Consider the following 16125-nt stretch of genomic DNA (forward strand, 5'->3'; position numbering starts at 1 on the left):
TATGCTTTAGAGTACAGAATTGTAGATTACGGCCCCATGTGATATAGTCCTCCATTCTGTTCACACAACACAATTAAAATCTTTCTCCACCCACCCCAAGAGCCTGTTGTTCAAGATTTTATAATAAAATATATGACATGTGAATATAGTGATCTATGTATAAGGCTGTTTCCTAAGTAGAGTGACCCAGGAGGCAGGAGATATATAGAGTTTATCTTTTTTACTTCTCACAACTAGTGGAATAAAGGGTGCCTTGTACATCTTAACTGCATAATAGTTTTTGAAAATACCTTTTAAGAGGTGATGATGAACACGTGTCTACATTTTGCACATTAGACAATCCTGAAGTTATGAATACAAAGAGAGATACATCCAGGACATAACAATGATGAGATGGTGAGATGGGAAGGACAAAGGTGAGGCTACTATTCAGCCTGAGTAGTCTTGGGGCCCATGAAGTTTATGACGTGATTGAATGAGCAGACTAAGCAATTCCCAAGTGGTTGGGCACTAAATCTAGAAACTGAGAGGCATGCATACTTCTATCTTGTTCTCAATCGTATCATCTAATAAATCACTAAATCCCTCAAGATTTCCTGGTCTAAATCTCTTTTGAATCGGGACCTTTCTATGCATTCCGACTTCCACTGCCAAGAGTCCTCTCTTATCTCTCACCTGTACCAAAATAATAATTATTTTATTCTCCCTGAAATGCATTTCCCACATATCCATCACCAAAGTGTTCTGAAATGCAAAACCCGCCTGAAAACCTCCAAGTGCTCCTAGAGTATAATTTCCAAGATCCTTTACCCTCTAAGATTGTCTAATATGCCTACTTCTATACCTATCACTCTTTACTCTTTTTGCATTCATGTTCTCACAACGACAAGTATTTTCCGTGCACACATATTACATGCCGCATGTCCTAGGGGCCCAGGACTTCTAACTAGTGGACCCGCTGAGCCACCCCTCCCCCTGCTGTTAGGGCAAGCTGGGGAGATAAAGTCAAGACCTGGCCTTCCTTATTCAGGTACGGCCACCGGTGCCAGCTCTGAACCACTGCGTCAGCTTGTTCCCCTGAGCTGAGCAACTTCTGCCAGAGCTGCTTCTGGCTCACCACGAATTGGACTGCCAGTCCTTGGCCTGTACCTGCTGAAGTGAGAAGGGCATGACCAGAGCCCTCCAGAGCTTCAGGAGGGTACAATGCGCAAGTAAGAAGGGCATTGCAGGGAGCCGGCAGGTGCTAAATAAACAGAGGCTTAAGCATGTGCACATAAATGTGGGCTTCTCTGCAAGCCCTTCTTGACCTTGCTCTCTAAGCTCCCTTGGGGTTCAATATGAACTGATATTAACTGACACTCAAACACTGACCCAGAAATAAAAGGTGGGAGTGAGCTAGCAGGGTGCTCTCTGGCGCTGCTGCTGGGTGGGAAAGGCAGAGAAGGAGTGACTCATTGTCTCTCCCATGTGGTAGGATGGCAGGCATTCAGGGTCCATCTCTAAAAATTCCCTTAGGGAGCTGTATCCTGGGCATATTTTCAACAACCCAAACCATATAAAACGTAAAAAATTAAATAGGTTTTCTTTAGCCAGAGATTGAAATGACCACACTTAAATTTCTGTGGCTGAGTTATTTAAGTAGGCGGTTTGGGTGCATTTAGGGAAATTCACTCCCGTGAATTATTTAAGCCGTGCTCAGGTAAGGAGAAGAATCCCTGTTTGGCTTAGAACTCTTTAAGACAGGTGTCATAGCAGAAACATAAATTGGAGTTTCCGAGATTACTCAGCTCTGGCTACATTCTCAGTGATAAACATTCTCCTTCATGGACAGAAAACAATAGGGTAACCAATCACACATATTTACCCCAGTTTCAGAAAGTCCCAGGTTCAAGACACCTGCCGTGACTTGAAGGCCTGTTTACAAGTGAAACAAACAACACGCAAAATCATGTACACAAATTTCCCAGTTCTCGCTCAAGGTGAGCACCTGCTTCACATTGGTCCTGCTGTTGTTAGAACACCATCTGCTGCAGATATTCCTGTGATAAAACACATCTTTTCTCAGGTTATGTTGCAGGTTTTACAGTGAGTGGAAACTGTTGCATTCTGGTATTATTTCCTAATGCATGTTATTTTGTCCATATAGAATATTGTCCTCATTTTACTCAACAAAGGGTCCAATACAGCCAATGAGATGCTACGTTTTTTCAATTATTAGAATTGAATTACACAATGTTTGTGTGATCAATGTGATCAGAAATTACCTATATATCTCTCTATATGACTATGGACTAGTAATATATTCTCAGGAATAATAAATGTTGTCACCATCTCTGCTTGCTTATGGGTATTTATAAATCCTAGACAGATGGTTTATAAGATGGTTTATAAGAGTTCATAGATCCCATAGCAAAGGGATAATGAGGGTAGGCGCCTCTTCCACTTGAAAAGTTCACACAAAGTAAGAAGGAGATTGAAAACTTTAAATAAATAGTTCAGCGATTCAGAGGAAGACTCTGTGCCCCTCACTAATGGAGACGTTGTTCCTCAGTGCCCTGGCCTGGCTCCCTCCCCCTGTTTCCCTGACGGTGTCACCTACAGCCTCCCTGCCAGTTATGAGCGTGAGGCAGTGGTTTGCCTCATCAACATCTTCATCCAAAACTCCTTCTCAAGCTTCCTGCCTACTTGTTCAGCTGTCCGCTAAGACCTCCATCTGGATAGCCCAGAAGCATCGCCAATCCCAAACCAAACGTGTCACGTTTCCCCTTAATCTAAGCTTCTCCTTCAATTCTCTAGCAAAATCTCCCAGCTGCAAGAAGCTCAGAATAATAAATATTATTACATTAATGTTATTTATAATATAACATAGTATGATATGATACGATACGATTTCGTATAATATTCCTAGCTGTACATTTCTCTTTATCTCCAACCCCTCTCACTGGCTGTGATGTCTTGTCTACTCCACCTCTCAGTACCTCTTGCATCTGGCTCTTTTTTTCCCCAAGCATTCTTCCATCATCTTTATTTTTTTTAATAGATCTTTATTGGAGTATAATTGCTTCACAATCCTGTGTTAGTTTCTGTTGTACAACAAAGTGAATCAGCCATATGCATACCTCCCACCATCTTGTATTAAAACTTTTCAATTGTGTCCTAATTGGTCTTCCCATTTGTTTTCTTTCTGAAGTATAATCCACCTCATAGACCTCAATCAGATTAGTTTTCCTAAAACACTTTGTATCTCCCTCTGCTTCTATCACTTCGCTGCCTTTAGGATGGCGCAGGAGGCACCGAACTCTACGAGATCTGATCTGTCTCTGTGCCAACTCACACCATTTGCCTACAGTAAGTGTCCTTTGGTTCAGCCACATTGACTCTGAATGTCAAGGGCTGCACCCTGTCCCTCTTTCTGTCCCCCGCCCCAGCAGTGCCCATTCTCACCCCTACCAGCTTAAAGTGTGAAAACTCAGCTCAGCTGTTACCTGCTTTGGAGATTTTTTCAGGCTGTAAATCCCTTTGAGACTCAACTCAGTTTCTCTTGGAAACCTTTTTTTTGACTCCAGAGTTTATGCCCAGAACTAGCTAGATGTCCATCTTCCCTACTTCCAAAACACCTCCCATATATTTCTTTGATGGCATTGTGTTGAAATCAGTGACTTTCTTATTTGTCGGCCCACTCTACTCCCATCACTAGTTGAAATGATTTTTTTCTCACCCTGTGCCACTTCCCTCAAGACTTGCTACCTCCTCTCATGTATGATAGTTGTCTATAGGTCCTTCCACTGACCCCAGCCCTGTGTTGGCGGGGACCATCCTATTATTATTTGATCTCATTAACAGTAGATGCACCGATATGGCCTGAATAAACTAAAGAAATCATAGGAATCAAAGAGATTCTTTGAGTTAAAAATTGTTTTGGTAACAAAACATCTAGTCTAATGATGCTACTGCCCTACACTGTGACAGTTTTCATCTCCTATCTGAAATATTGGACTAGCGTTATTAGAGAAAGTGGGAGCAATTTAATGAAAATTATTATTTTTAGGAAAAGGTATTTAAGATGCACATCGATAGCTATGTAACATCTGCATAAGTGGCAGGATTTGATGTACGTGAAGACACGTGGCCCAGGTTCCTTCAAGGACATGAGCCCCAGATTCTGCGAGTGACCTCAGGGGGCACCCTTCAGTCATCAGCTGCTTCAGAGGTAGGTTCAGCTGCAGAGATTTCCTCACCCGAGTGCAGGCCCTTCCAACGAGTGACCGAAGAGGGCAATTTTGCCCCAACTCAGGACAACTCTGAAGGAACACTCCAGAGACCCCTGCAGAGTCAGATGAGGCTGTCATGGGCTGGCACATCTTCTCCCTGTGCCCAGTCCCTCCCCCTTTCCCTTCTTCCACACGTGTTGATGGTAAGGACACTCCCTGGTAAACATCCTGCACACCAAACTCCATCTCAGAGGCTGCTCCCGGGAGAATACAACCTGCAGCAGTTTGCCTCATCAAAAATAAAAAAAAAAATTGATCTACTATTCATAACAAAACCAGGTCTGTTTGTCATACTGTCTCTGTATACTGCATCCATCCATCCATCCATCCATCCATCCATGTCGCTTTTATTCATTTTGGACTGTGACCAGGGGAGAATTATCATGTGTGCTGGGTTCTCTTTTAGTAAGACCCCTCTGTACGTGATTATCAGTATTCTCCTATTCTCCTGCAGAACAAAAAAGGGATGACAGAAGCAAGGGAAAAAATAGTTTGAAAAGTTAATTTTAAGAATGCTGCTCGGGCTTCCCTGGTGGCGCAGTGATTGACAGTCCACCTGCCGATGCAGGGGACACGGGTTCGTGCCCCGGTCCGGGAAGATCCCACATGCCGCAGAGCGGCTGGGCCTGTGAGCCATGGCCACTGAGCCTGCGTGTCCGGAGCCTGTGCTCTGCAATGGGAGAGGCCACAGCAGTGAGAGGCCTGTGTATTGCAAAAAAAATAAATAAATAAAATAAAAATTAAAAAAAGAATGCTGCTCATTACCTTCAAAAAGTCTGTATCTGTTTATTCACTTGTTTGTTTTACTCATTTACCTGTCTTAAGCTCAGCCAGTGTTTAGCATGGAACTTCCATCTTTACCTTTAACATGGGGCTGTGCATATTCACAAGCTCAGTAAGTGTATATCCAAGAGTACAAAACTGAGGAAGAATTCAATGCCAATATCTGAATTAGAACCCAAGAAATTCCAGAAGGCTCAACTTAAAAACACAAGAAAACCTGGCAAACATTAATCACACACACACACACACACACACACACACACACACACAAATACCCAAGCACGTACACATACTGCATGCACTGGATAATGGGTTCCCAGTAGATGAAGCCAAAAGCATAGGTAGGGTTCATAAGCTAAATACAACCCAACAGAATAGCACAGTTGACATAAGAATAGTGTAACTTCGGAATAAATCAGAGATGAGTGTAGCTAACTCTCCTACTAAGATTTTTAAACAAGGTCGTTCTTACGTAGGATGCCTATTTTGGACGACCAGATTATGAGAAGAACTACGGAGCCATAAATATGACAACATAAGTATAAAGGTAAGAGAAACTTTTAAAATGTTTTAAAATACCAATTAAGTCCATGGGAGAAAATACACTTAAAACATTTTAGGAAGAAAAAAAAATTCTTAAGGCATAATGTAGAATTATAATAAAGAGAAACAGGAACTGTTGTTTTCATCAGCTGGAAAGACACATATTAGATATAAAGAGAAGACAAACTGCTTGAAATTTTCGGAAATAAAACATTAAAACGAGCCATGAGAAACATGACAGCATCTTCTTCCAAGGCACTCTCAGGAAAAATGGACCCCTATATAGATGCCTGTAGTGGGATATAGGGGTAGGAATTGGGTGTTTTTTTCAGGGGATTCTAGTTTTTAACCATATAAGACATTTCTTCAAGGATTTTCATGGAAGGCATTTGATAGCCATAACCATATGTTGAAATAAATAGTTTCTTTAACATTTAAAACTGGTGAACACCTGCAGAATTCATGAGAATTTCTGTATTTAACAATAAGAGTCACCTTGGACTGAGGAGATAGATAGGCAGGTTACTTTTCTCCTGGTTGGGGGTCAATAACATGGTTACATAGAGATTTGGTAATAAAACTGAGTAGTTTTCTGATTTAACCTAAACTAACTTGCATCTCTAATATTTAAAGAAAAGCCATTTGAATCATAATGGCATCAAGAAAATGAAACATAGCTCTCATGTTGTACTAACCCAGGTGGAGAAAAGACTCTTCCAGATGGGTTGCACTTATTTTATTTTTATTTCTATGGACTATTAGTGCAGGCAAAGCCATGGGGACTCAAACTAGAGGTGATGACGGCCAGGCTAAATGACAAGGACAGCCAAAATTCACAAAATCGCTGGCATTCGTTTTAAAGCTTACCTTCTTTTCCCAATTAGCTTCTTTACAAGAATTGCTAGTAATAGCAAGGTATTTACTTGAGAAATATTCTTCATGACCTTGGCTTAGAAAAGGTCATCCTTCTTTAAAAGCTTGGTTATTAACTGTAACTGACTTCAGGTGGCTGTATTCTTTTTTATGAAATACGTCATAGAGAAGACAAGGATATAAAAATGTAACTATAATATTTCAACAAAGCTGTAAGTCAGTGAAATTATTTTGGCAAATTTCAGGCATTGAATTAGTGATATAATGAAGGAGGGATACTGTTAAATGCATGAATATACACCAATGAAAGATATGTCCCTCTATATTCCATCCACCCAGTATTCACATCAGCATAGATCTATGCAAAACTAATTATACAGACCCCTCTCTACATTTCAGCCAACTGTGTGTCCCTCCATGAGTCTCCTCAATTTTCGGGGTCTCTAATTCCTCTTGATAAGACTCAGACAAGATGGCTTTCAGCGCAGACATGTTCTGATTCTTTGAAAGGAAGGTACAGAGTGAAATCTTCCAAGCATTTTTATCACTTGTGGACAACCTGGAAGATTCAGGTCTGCAACACCAAGGTATTTTATTGCCACACCCAGATTAATACACATCATAAGCAACTGGCTCTTTCTTGAAGAAATTAACAAATTCTTTCACTGAATTGAACAGTTAGTACAGGGACGTTTATGTGGTTGGAGATATGATTGCAGCATATTTATGAGCACTTAGTATCAACAGATCTTTTTGTAAACCTAATTATCAATACTTGAGTGATTCTGTTCAGTGCCAAGTGAAGAGAGAGAACAAGAAGTAGAGAGTAAATGGAAAATATAAAATAATCTGACTAAAACAACTTTTGATATAAAATCAATTCAAATAAACATATATGTGTTAAACATGAATCAAAAGTCACACACACACACACACACACACACACAGACACACACACTGGATTAAAAACTGGGTTCAAGCAACATCACAGAATAAAAAGCTACATAAAAGCAGGAGTTGAAGAAATGGGAAAAGATCTACCAGGCACAAAGAAGGAAAGAAGAGTAATTATCAATCATATAATAGATAATATAAGACAAAACATTACCAGAGATTATAGCAGAAGATAGATAAATCAATTACATTTGGTAATATTAACATCCACTTTGATCACTGGTCAATGAAAGGAATAAAAAAATTGGCAAAGCTAGAGATGAGATATAACACAATTATTAAATTTAATCTAACACATACAAACCTATGCCCAACAAATATATGAAAAAACAGACATTTATTAATATATGAAAAATCCATAAAGAAAGTTTCAATACATTTCACAGAACGAAAATGACCTCTGTCCACACCACCATATCTTGATATATGTAGAAGAGTGGAAAGCATGGGTTATTTAATAAATGATATTAGGAATACTGACTCAGTCAATAAAGAAAAAATTGGACACCCACCTCTACTATATCCCCAATCCTCAATGTGGACTGAAGACCTAAATGTGGACAGTGGAATGTAAACATAGAACAAATATAGAAAAAAAAAATGTAGGCATGGATCTTCCATGAGCCCAGAGTCTTCTAAACCAGATCCCAATGAAGACAATCAAAGATAGAGTCAAGAGACCTTGGAAAATATACTCACAACTATTTATAAGTAACAAGAGATTCATATTTACATTAAAGAACTATAGCAAAGCAGGAAGAAATAGCAGGAAGACTGATGGCAAAATGGGTAAAGGAAATTCATAGATGGGACACCCAAATACCTAAAAAGAATATAAAGAGATGCTCAACCTCAGTAGTGATGGAAGAAATTAAAATAAACATTACATCCATTATATTGCAAAAATTAGAAGGGCAGATAATATTAATTATTGGCAAACATATAGGGAACTGTGACCTTCTACACATGGCTGGTGGTGGCATAAACTAGCATAGGAATTTTGGAGAGTGCTATTCAGTCATTAGTGAAATTAAATTCTATGATGTAACAATTCTATTTCCTATCCTATACTTAGTATTACATATAGGCACATCTACAAGGATATTCATTGTAGCATCATATATAGAGTCAAAGATCTAGGAGACAACCTAAGTGTTTACTTTTATGGCTTTATCTTTATCTTAATAAGGGCATAGAAAGCGTATTTAAGATAAATATATGCACCACATCTTCTATATCCATTCCTCTGTCCATGGACATTTAGGTTGCTTCCATGTCCCGGCTATTGTAAACATTGCGGCAATGAACACTGTGGTGCATGTGTCCTTTTGGACTCTGTCTTTCTCCAGACATATGGCCAGGAGGGGGATTGCAGGGTCATGTGGTAGCTCTAATTTTAGTCATACAGAGAAAGAGAAATACCATGTGATATCCCTTATATGTGGAATCTACAAAGAAATGATACAAATGAACTTATTTACAAAACAGAAACATACAGATTTAGAGAGCAAACTTATGGTTACTGGGGGGAAGGATGGGGGAAGGGATAGTTATGGAGTTTGGAATCGACATGTACTGCTGTATTTAAAATGGATAACCAACAAGGACCTACTACTGTACAGCACAGGGAACTCTGCTCAATGTTATGTGGCAGCCTGGATGGGACGGGAGTCTGGGGGAGAATGGATACATGTGTATGTATGGATGAGTCTCTTTGCTGTGCACCTGAAATTATCACAACATTGTTCATCAGCTATACTACAATATAAAATAAAAAGTTTTTAAAAAGATAAATATATTAAGTAAACATAAATATGTGGCATGGAAATAGGGAAGAACAATACCAGAATTGGTGAATGGTTTAAAACAAAAGATAAAGCAAAATAGGGAATTTGTATGAACTGATGATAAAGGTGTGGTATAAACCAAATATTGACAAAACAGAACAAAATTCCCATCTGACCAATCAGCACCTGGGTTTTTGCTCTTGAGCCCAAAGGAACGTCTCAACAGTGGGGACTTGGGTTGTAACAAAGAAGCCTTATCTTCACGATCGAGGTGATATTCTCTTTTCCCTCTTTAAGACATTAGACAATTCCTAGAAGGCTTGTTTCTCTGAGAGCAGATGGACACATCCATGTGTCCTTACAAAGGAAACCAGTTTCTGAGCTTTGTTGTACACAAGACAGTTGAACGAATGAGGATGTTAAAGATGGTGAGTCAGGAAGGCAGTGGCTCATCGTTGCCCACATTGGGTAGTTTCTATGGGGAAGGGGGAGAGTTCCTCTGAGCTGCCCCAGAGGAAACAATGGGACCAGAAAGAAGAGGAAGAATTAGAGAAGACAGATTTGTATTCAACAGGAGGAAGAAATGTCTGATCATCATGGCCAAGCAGAATCAGAAATGGCTTAGAGCTCATTGGGGGCACTGCAGAGACCCCGTGCAGACAGTCTGGAAAAATCTGAGTACAGTCGAAGAGCAGGTTGAGTATCACATGGGATGCTGGTCTAGATGAACCCCAAGTTTATTTATATCCCTAAGGTTCTATCCTTGTATCATCTGTTTACACATATGTAGGCATATTTTATATATACTTAAGTCCATCTACATTTGAATATAACACACATAAATATTTACACATGATTTCAACACATACGAATACTTTATGTGTGAATGTAATATCTTTATATTTATAAATAAATGTAATAAGTATTTGTTATATATTGCATGTACATAAACTACAAATTCTGTTGAACATATATTTTGACAATTACTTGTGTTTGTACTAGTCCATATTTAATGAGTTTAAATTTTTCTGATTAAAATATTATCAGGGCATTATCACTTTGGCACTACCAAAGGAATTTTTTTCCCTGCGTGTGTTTATGTGCACATACAACTGTGTGTGTATCCAGAGAGATTGACTGTGGGTCAGGCAGTGAAAGTGTGAGTAAACTTCTTGTCATGTTTTCTTCCTTTCTCATCTCTACTTCATTCTCTCCTTCTTGGAGTCCCTGTGTCTAACATGCATAATAATTATTGCAAAACCTTATTTCTCCCACAATTTTAATTTTAACTGAATAAAAATTTGCATTCTTTGACTTCATAGCAAATCAAATACATGTTCTTTTTCTTTTTGTCTACTTAGAGTAAACCAATTTGAGATGTTATTTGTAAAAAAAAAAAAAAATTAATATAGTGTTTCCTTAAAGAAAGGTACCAGTAGTGGGATTGCTGGGTCATACGGTGGTTCTATTTTTAGTTTTTTAAGGAACCTCCATACTGTTCTCCATCGTGGCCGTATCAATTTACATTTCCACCAACAGTGCGTGAGGGTTCCCTTTTCTCCATACCCTCTCTTATTTGCAAAACAGAAATACAGACATAGAGAACAGATGTATGGATACCAACGGGGAAGGGGGGTGGTGGGAGGAATTGGGAGGTTGGGATTGACATATATACAATACTGATACTATGTATAAAATAGATAACTAATGAGCGACTCTTCTCAATGTACCATGGTGACCTAAATGGGAAGGAAATCCAAAACAGAAAGGATATATGTATATGCATAGCTGATTCACTTTGCTGTACAGCAGAAACTAACACAACACTGTAAAGCAACTACACTCCAACAGAAATTAATTTAAAAAATAAAAAATAATTAAAATGTAACAAGAAACAGGTTAAAAAAAAAAAAGAAATGTACCAGCTTCATTTTCCAGATTGGAAGAAAAATAACAAAGCAACCTATCTCCAGGACAAATCTGTTTGAAGGCAAGTGCTCCAGCTGAGTTTGGAACTCAGTCTTGACATCCTAACCACAGAACTTCTCTTCTGTGGAAGTGTGAGAGCACCTCTCCTCAGGTCAGGTGAGAAACTACAGTCATTTAAACACATTTAAACATGAGTACGTCTTTGGTAGTTTACAAAGGAGGGATGGTGAAAAATCCCCACATAATCAGCCTTCTTTTTCCACATGAGGATATTACATTAACAAAGAGAACTTAAATTTCCATTTGAAGTCATAAATTACCACGGAAGTGTTACACATTTAATGTATTGCCTTTATGTTCCCCCACCAGCTTTATTTTCTCCCATATTACTCACAATAGAAACTGTATACTCTCTAAGTAGTTGCTGAAAATCAATACAAGAATTTTGCAAATGACTAAAATTTATGGTCACACAAGACCCTAGCAAATAGGACCTTAAATTAAACATTGCTCAACTTTAATGAGGCACCTAAAAGAGAAAAATAACCTCGAAATGTTATGTTTTCTATGAACAGTATTATAAATGATTCCAGTAGCTGGAGAAAGGAGAGTGGAAGAAAGTGAAAGTGATAAAGAGAAGAAGACTCTTCATCCCTGACAGAGTTGGGTTTGGAACCTGGTGGAGGTTGATGGTGCTCTGGCTGGAAGAGCAAATGAGCAAACGTCAGTCACAAAGTGGGAGTGGGTGACACTTGCCAAGGTTGTTTCCGGGCACAGAGCTGCAGCTCTGCCTGGGCCAAGTGACATTAGCTTGTCAGGAGCCCTTGAAGGATGATGTCATTAGAAGACTACGTTCCTGGTCACTCACTGAGAGGTGGAGGAAAGCAGACGCCTTCTCAGCACCATTTTTAACAGGGTGTTCATTTCCCCAACTGCACCAACAGTAGCTCTGTGAGGCCGCTAGGATGACAGACGAGGTGAGATGCACCCTATGATCAAAAGCTGCAGTGAGAGCAGGATCTTTCTGCCGGATGGTACAGAAGAGTGTGTCAGTTAGGCTGCAGAACACAAAGGGTCATGACCATGAGTCGGAAATGCTGTCAACGACACCTAACTCTTCCATCAGTTTGAAGCAGGAAACGATAAAAACCTGTCTTGAATTAGAACTGGGAAGTGTTACATTTAGAAAATGAAATGAAATATGAAAGTGTGAATTTTGTCACTGCTTTTATTTCCTTTCCAGCATCACCATCTCACCTCAGTATTGACAAATATAAATTTTTTAAACTTTTTTATCGACTAAAAGATTCTTTAAATTTGATAATGCTTTATAATTTTCAAAAGTTTCACACGCATGCTTTCATATAATCCCATAATAATCTTTTTGAAAAATCCCCTACTCCTATATTGCCCCTCCCCACTCCCCTCTCCCCACTGGTAAACACTAGTTTGTTCTCTATATCTGTGAGTCTGCTTATTTTTTATTTTACTCACTAGTTTATTGTAGTATTTTTCTCAAAAAACTAAAAATAGAACCACCATATGACCCAGCAATTCCACTCCTAGGTATATATCTGAAAAAAACAAAAACACTAATTCAAACAGATATATGCACCCCAATGTTCACAGTGTTATTTACAATCGTCAAGACAAGGAAGCAACCTAAGTGTCCATCAGCAGATGAATGGATAAGGCAGATGTGATATCTACCTACCTATCTATCTATCTATCTATCTATCTATCTATCTATCTATCTATCTATCTATATACACAATGGAATACTAGTCGGCCATAAAAAGAATGACCCCTTGCCATTTGCAGCAGCACGGATAGACTTGGATGGCATTACGCTAAGTGAAGTAAGTCAGACAGAGAAAGACAAATACTGTATGATATCACTTATACGTGGAATCTAAAAAATACAACAAGCTGGCAAACGTTAATTTAAAAAAACTCATAAAATACAATTCCAAAAGCTTGATGCTTCTTAGGCACACTTGCCAAGTTACAGTTTCAACCATTGCTCTCTACTAATTTCAGCCCACTCCCCAAATTCTTATATCAAAGTTCCGCTGGTCTGAATCCAGAATGGTGGTCCACAGACACATGATACTAAGCCTACCATTCATAAGATATTTTAGGTTCTCACTCTTGGGCTTTCCATCATCCAGACTAGAACTTCTGGAGTCCTCTGGTTCTTACCCATGCTCACTCACCAAATCCATTCCTTCCTTCTCCTCTTTTCAATTTAACTAATTCTCCCTCTCTCTTACGTTAGGCACTCAATAGCTCATACCCTTTCTTCTAAGATAATCTCCTTTCTTGATTTTTTAAACAGCTTTCTTCCCAGGTACTTTGAGTTAATTTCTCCTCACTTCAATCCTGGCTTCCCACTGCAATGTGAATTACTTTTCAAAAACACACTGTGGGGTGGTACTGGAAAGCAAAGATGTGTATTTGAGCCCTGAATCTATTACTGGACAACCCTGAGCAGGTCTCCTGCTCTCTCTTATTCTGTTTCTCTGGTGATGCTTTATCTACATTACAGACTCACTGTGTGTATTAATTAAGATTACAATTATGAAAGTGTTTTGTAAACGACAAAGTTTTATATAAATACAAATAGAAGGTGACATTTTTATCTAGCAGCCAATTAACTTTCCTGGCTGTGTTGGTCCCTAGCAATTAGAAGATTCAACTGGGCACTGTTCAAGTTCAATGTGGCACCTAAAATGAGGCAGGAAGAGCTCTGAATTGTGTTAAATGTAACACTGCTTGTTAAATTGAAATGAAGTGAAAAAAGGGATTTTGACATTCATTTCTCCATACATGTTTGAAGGAAGCAAAATTGCACTTCTCGCTAATATAGTTTAGAACTTCTTAAGTTTCAGGCACTACTAATGATCAAAATGTTATTTATATCAATCTTTGATTTTTTTAAAATTTCCCAAGTCATATGATACAAAATAAGTGAAGGGGGAATAAAGAAGCAAAAAAGACATGACTGAAAAATAGTATTGTTTCCAAATGTCATCTACATACACACACATACACACACGTACACGCACGCACACACGCACACATACACACACACACACCACTCTAGTGTTAAAGAAAAACCTCCTGGAAACAAGATAAAAATAGTTTAGTTTTACAGTTTGCAGCATTATTAATGGAAACAAGTGGGCTCACTTCCAAATGAAGCCAACTTTTGAGGTATTATATTTGCTCTTCTAAAATGATCTGAATACAGTATTCACTGTGTAGTCTAACCGCAAAGGTAATGGAGCTGAATATATATAAATAAAATAAGGAAGACTGTCTTCCAATCCTGCTCCACAGGGAGAGTCAAAAATTTCAGTCTTTTCCTGTAATTCAGTTGATGTCTTATCTCTCCCTTATCATAATTCTTACTATAATTGAAAATAGTAAAGGTTATTAATTTTTTAAAAGCTTTGATGGGCTACAAACCTGACCACTGGAGTGTGATTTAATTTACATATTTCGTTTCAAAACATTTTAAAATTCAAATTTAAATGCTTGGAAGTTAATATGGTTACGACTTTCTACTGACATCTGAGGAAAGGCTAAGATCGTTAATGGTGTATAACTGTTACTGTATGTTGACAGTTAGATGTCATTTTAAGCAAGAAATGCTAGTGGTATCTTAAATCGAATTACTCTAAATATCTTTGCTAGAGTGCAATGCACGTGAATATGACTCCCTCCAAAACGTATGCCCTAGGTTGACATATAGGAGTCCAGAATTTATTATTTTTCACCTGGGAAGCCCTACACAGGTTTAAGCAGGCTTAACCCTATCCACTCAGCCTGCAGTATATTCAGTTTCATTTGTCTACCCCAAAAGATAAAATTCAATAAATTTTATCTTTATATAAGGTGGAATATACTGTAGTATTTATATAAGGTGGAATATACTGTAGTATTAATAGCCAACTGTATTTATATTTAGTTTAGACATTGCTCCTTAAAACAAAAGAAAGCATGTTTTGAAGCAACGATTAACAAAAAGTATATACTCTCTCCTCGGCCCAGGCATGTGCACAAAAAATTAACTTACAATGAATGCACAGCAGTGGAATATAGATTTCTTTAGCAAGTTTTGTATTCCCAGCTTCTTGGTAAACCCATTGTTTAAAGTCTTTCTAATCAAATTTTTCTTAGTGCGTGATATTCTCATATGGTAGGGTCCATGGAGACATCTAATCTGTCATCTGGAAGGCTATCATTAGAGACTGCCGGGCACGTCTCTATCTCTGATCATTTGGCTGTTGTAAGTTTTATAGATCTCTTTGGTTTTAATATCATTTTGCATCTGGAGGGCATTCTGCTTTCTGCCTCTCTGATCTGATTGCCACACCTGACAGCCTCCTTCCATCTGGTGCCCACTCCCACCCTCCCTACTGATGGTCTTTGCTTGGCTTCTTTTTATCCCTGGGGTTGCTTTCTTTTAGGGAAAATTCTGTCATCAAGTAGAACTTATTTTCTGAGGTATTGACCTACCGGGCATAGCGTAGATATTCCATCCATCATAGTTAAAGAAATAAATACAATCACAAAATGAAGTTTTATGCAGCTATGACCAATCTGGCTCACTAAGAATTTCTAACGATTTGAGAAAATTCTTAAGATATGTGGTTATTAAAAAAATTCAAAGTTATATGCAGGTGTATGTAATATGTAATACATAATACATGTTACCTAACGTATACTACAGAATACAATACATTGTGTGTGTGTGTGTGTGCGTGTGTGTGTGTGTGTGTATTTATAGGTGCCCCTAAACAGGTAAACTAACAGGATTTGTGAGAAAAGATGGTTGAGGAAGATCACGGAAAACCTATGCAGCTTTGTAACCAGGACATTAAAAGACAATTACTGGTAGCTAGGGAGATAACCGTGTAGCTCAGGCAGGCAGCTTAGCAGGGCAGGAGGCTGTTTCCACATATTTTTGGTATTACTTG

At 38.5% G+C, this 16125-nt stretch overlaps 1 protein-coding gene across 1 annotated transcript in view; it reads right to left on the reverse strand.

The window, feature by feature from the left end:
* The window catches only part of DSCAM (DS cell adhesion molecule), a 737093-nt gene that overhangs the window by 281435 nt on the left and 439533 nt on the right, over positions 1-16125 (reverse strand). The window lies entirely within an intron of this gene.

The sequence above is a fragment of the Neophocaena asiaeorientalis genome, unplaced genomic scaffold, assembly GCF_003031525.2.
Source record: "Neophocaena asiaeorientalis asiaeorientalis breed wild unplaced genomic scaffold, Neophocaena_asiaeorientalis_V1.1 scaffold45, whole genome shotgun sequence".
Taxonomy (NCBI): Eukaryota; Metazoa; Chordata; class Mammalia; order Artiodactyla; family Phocoenidae; genus Neophocaena; species Neophocaena asiaeorientalis.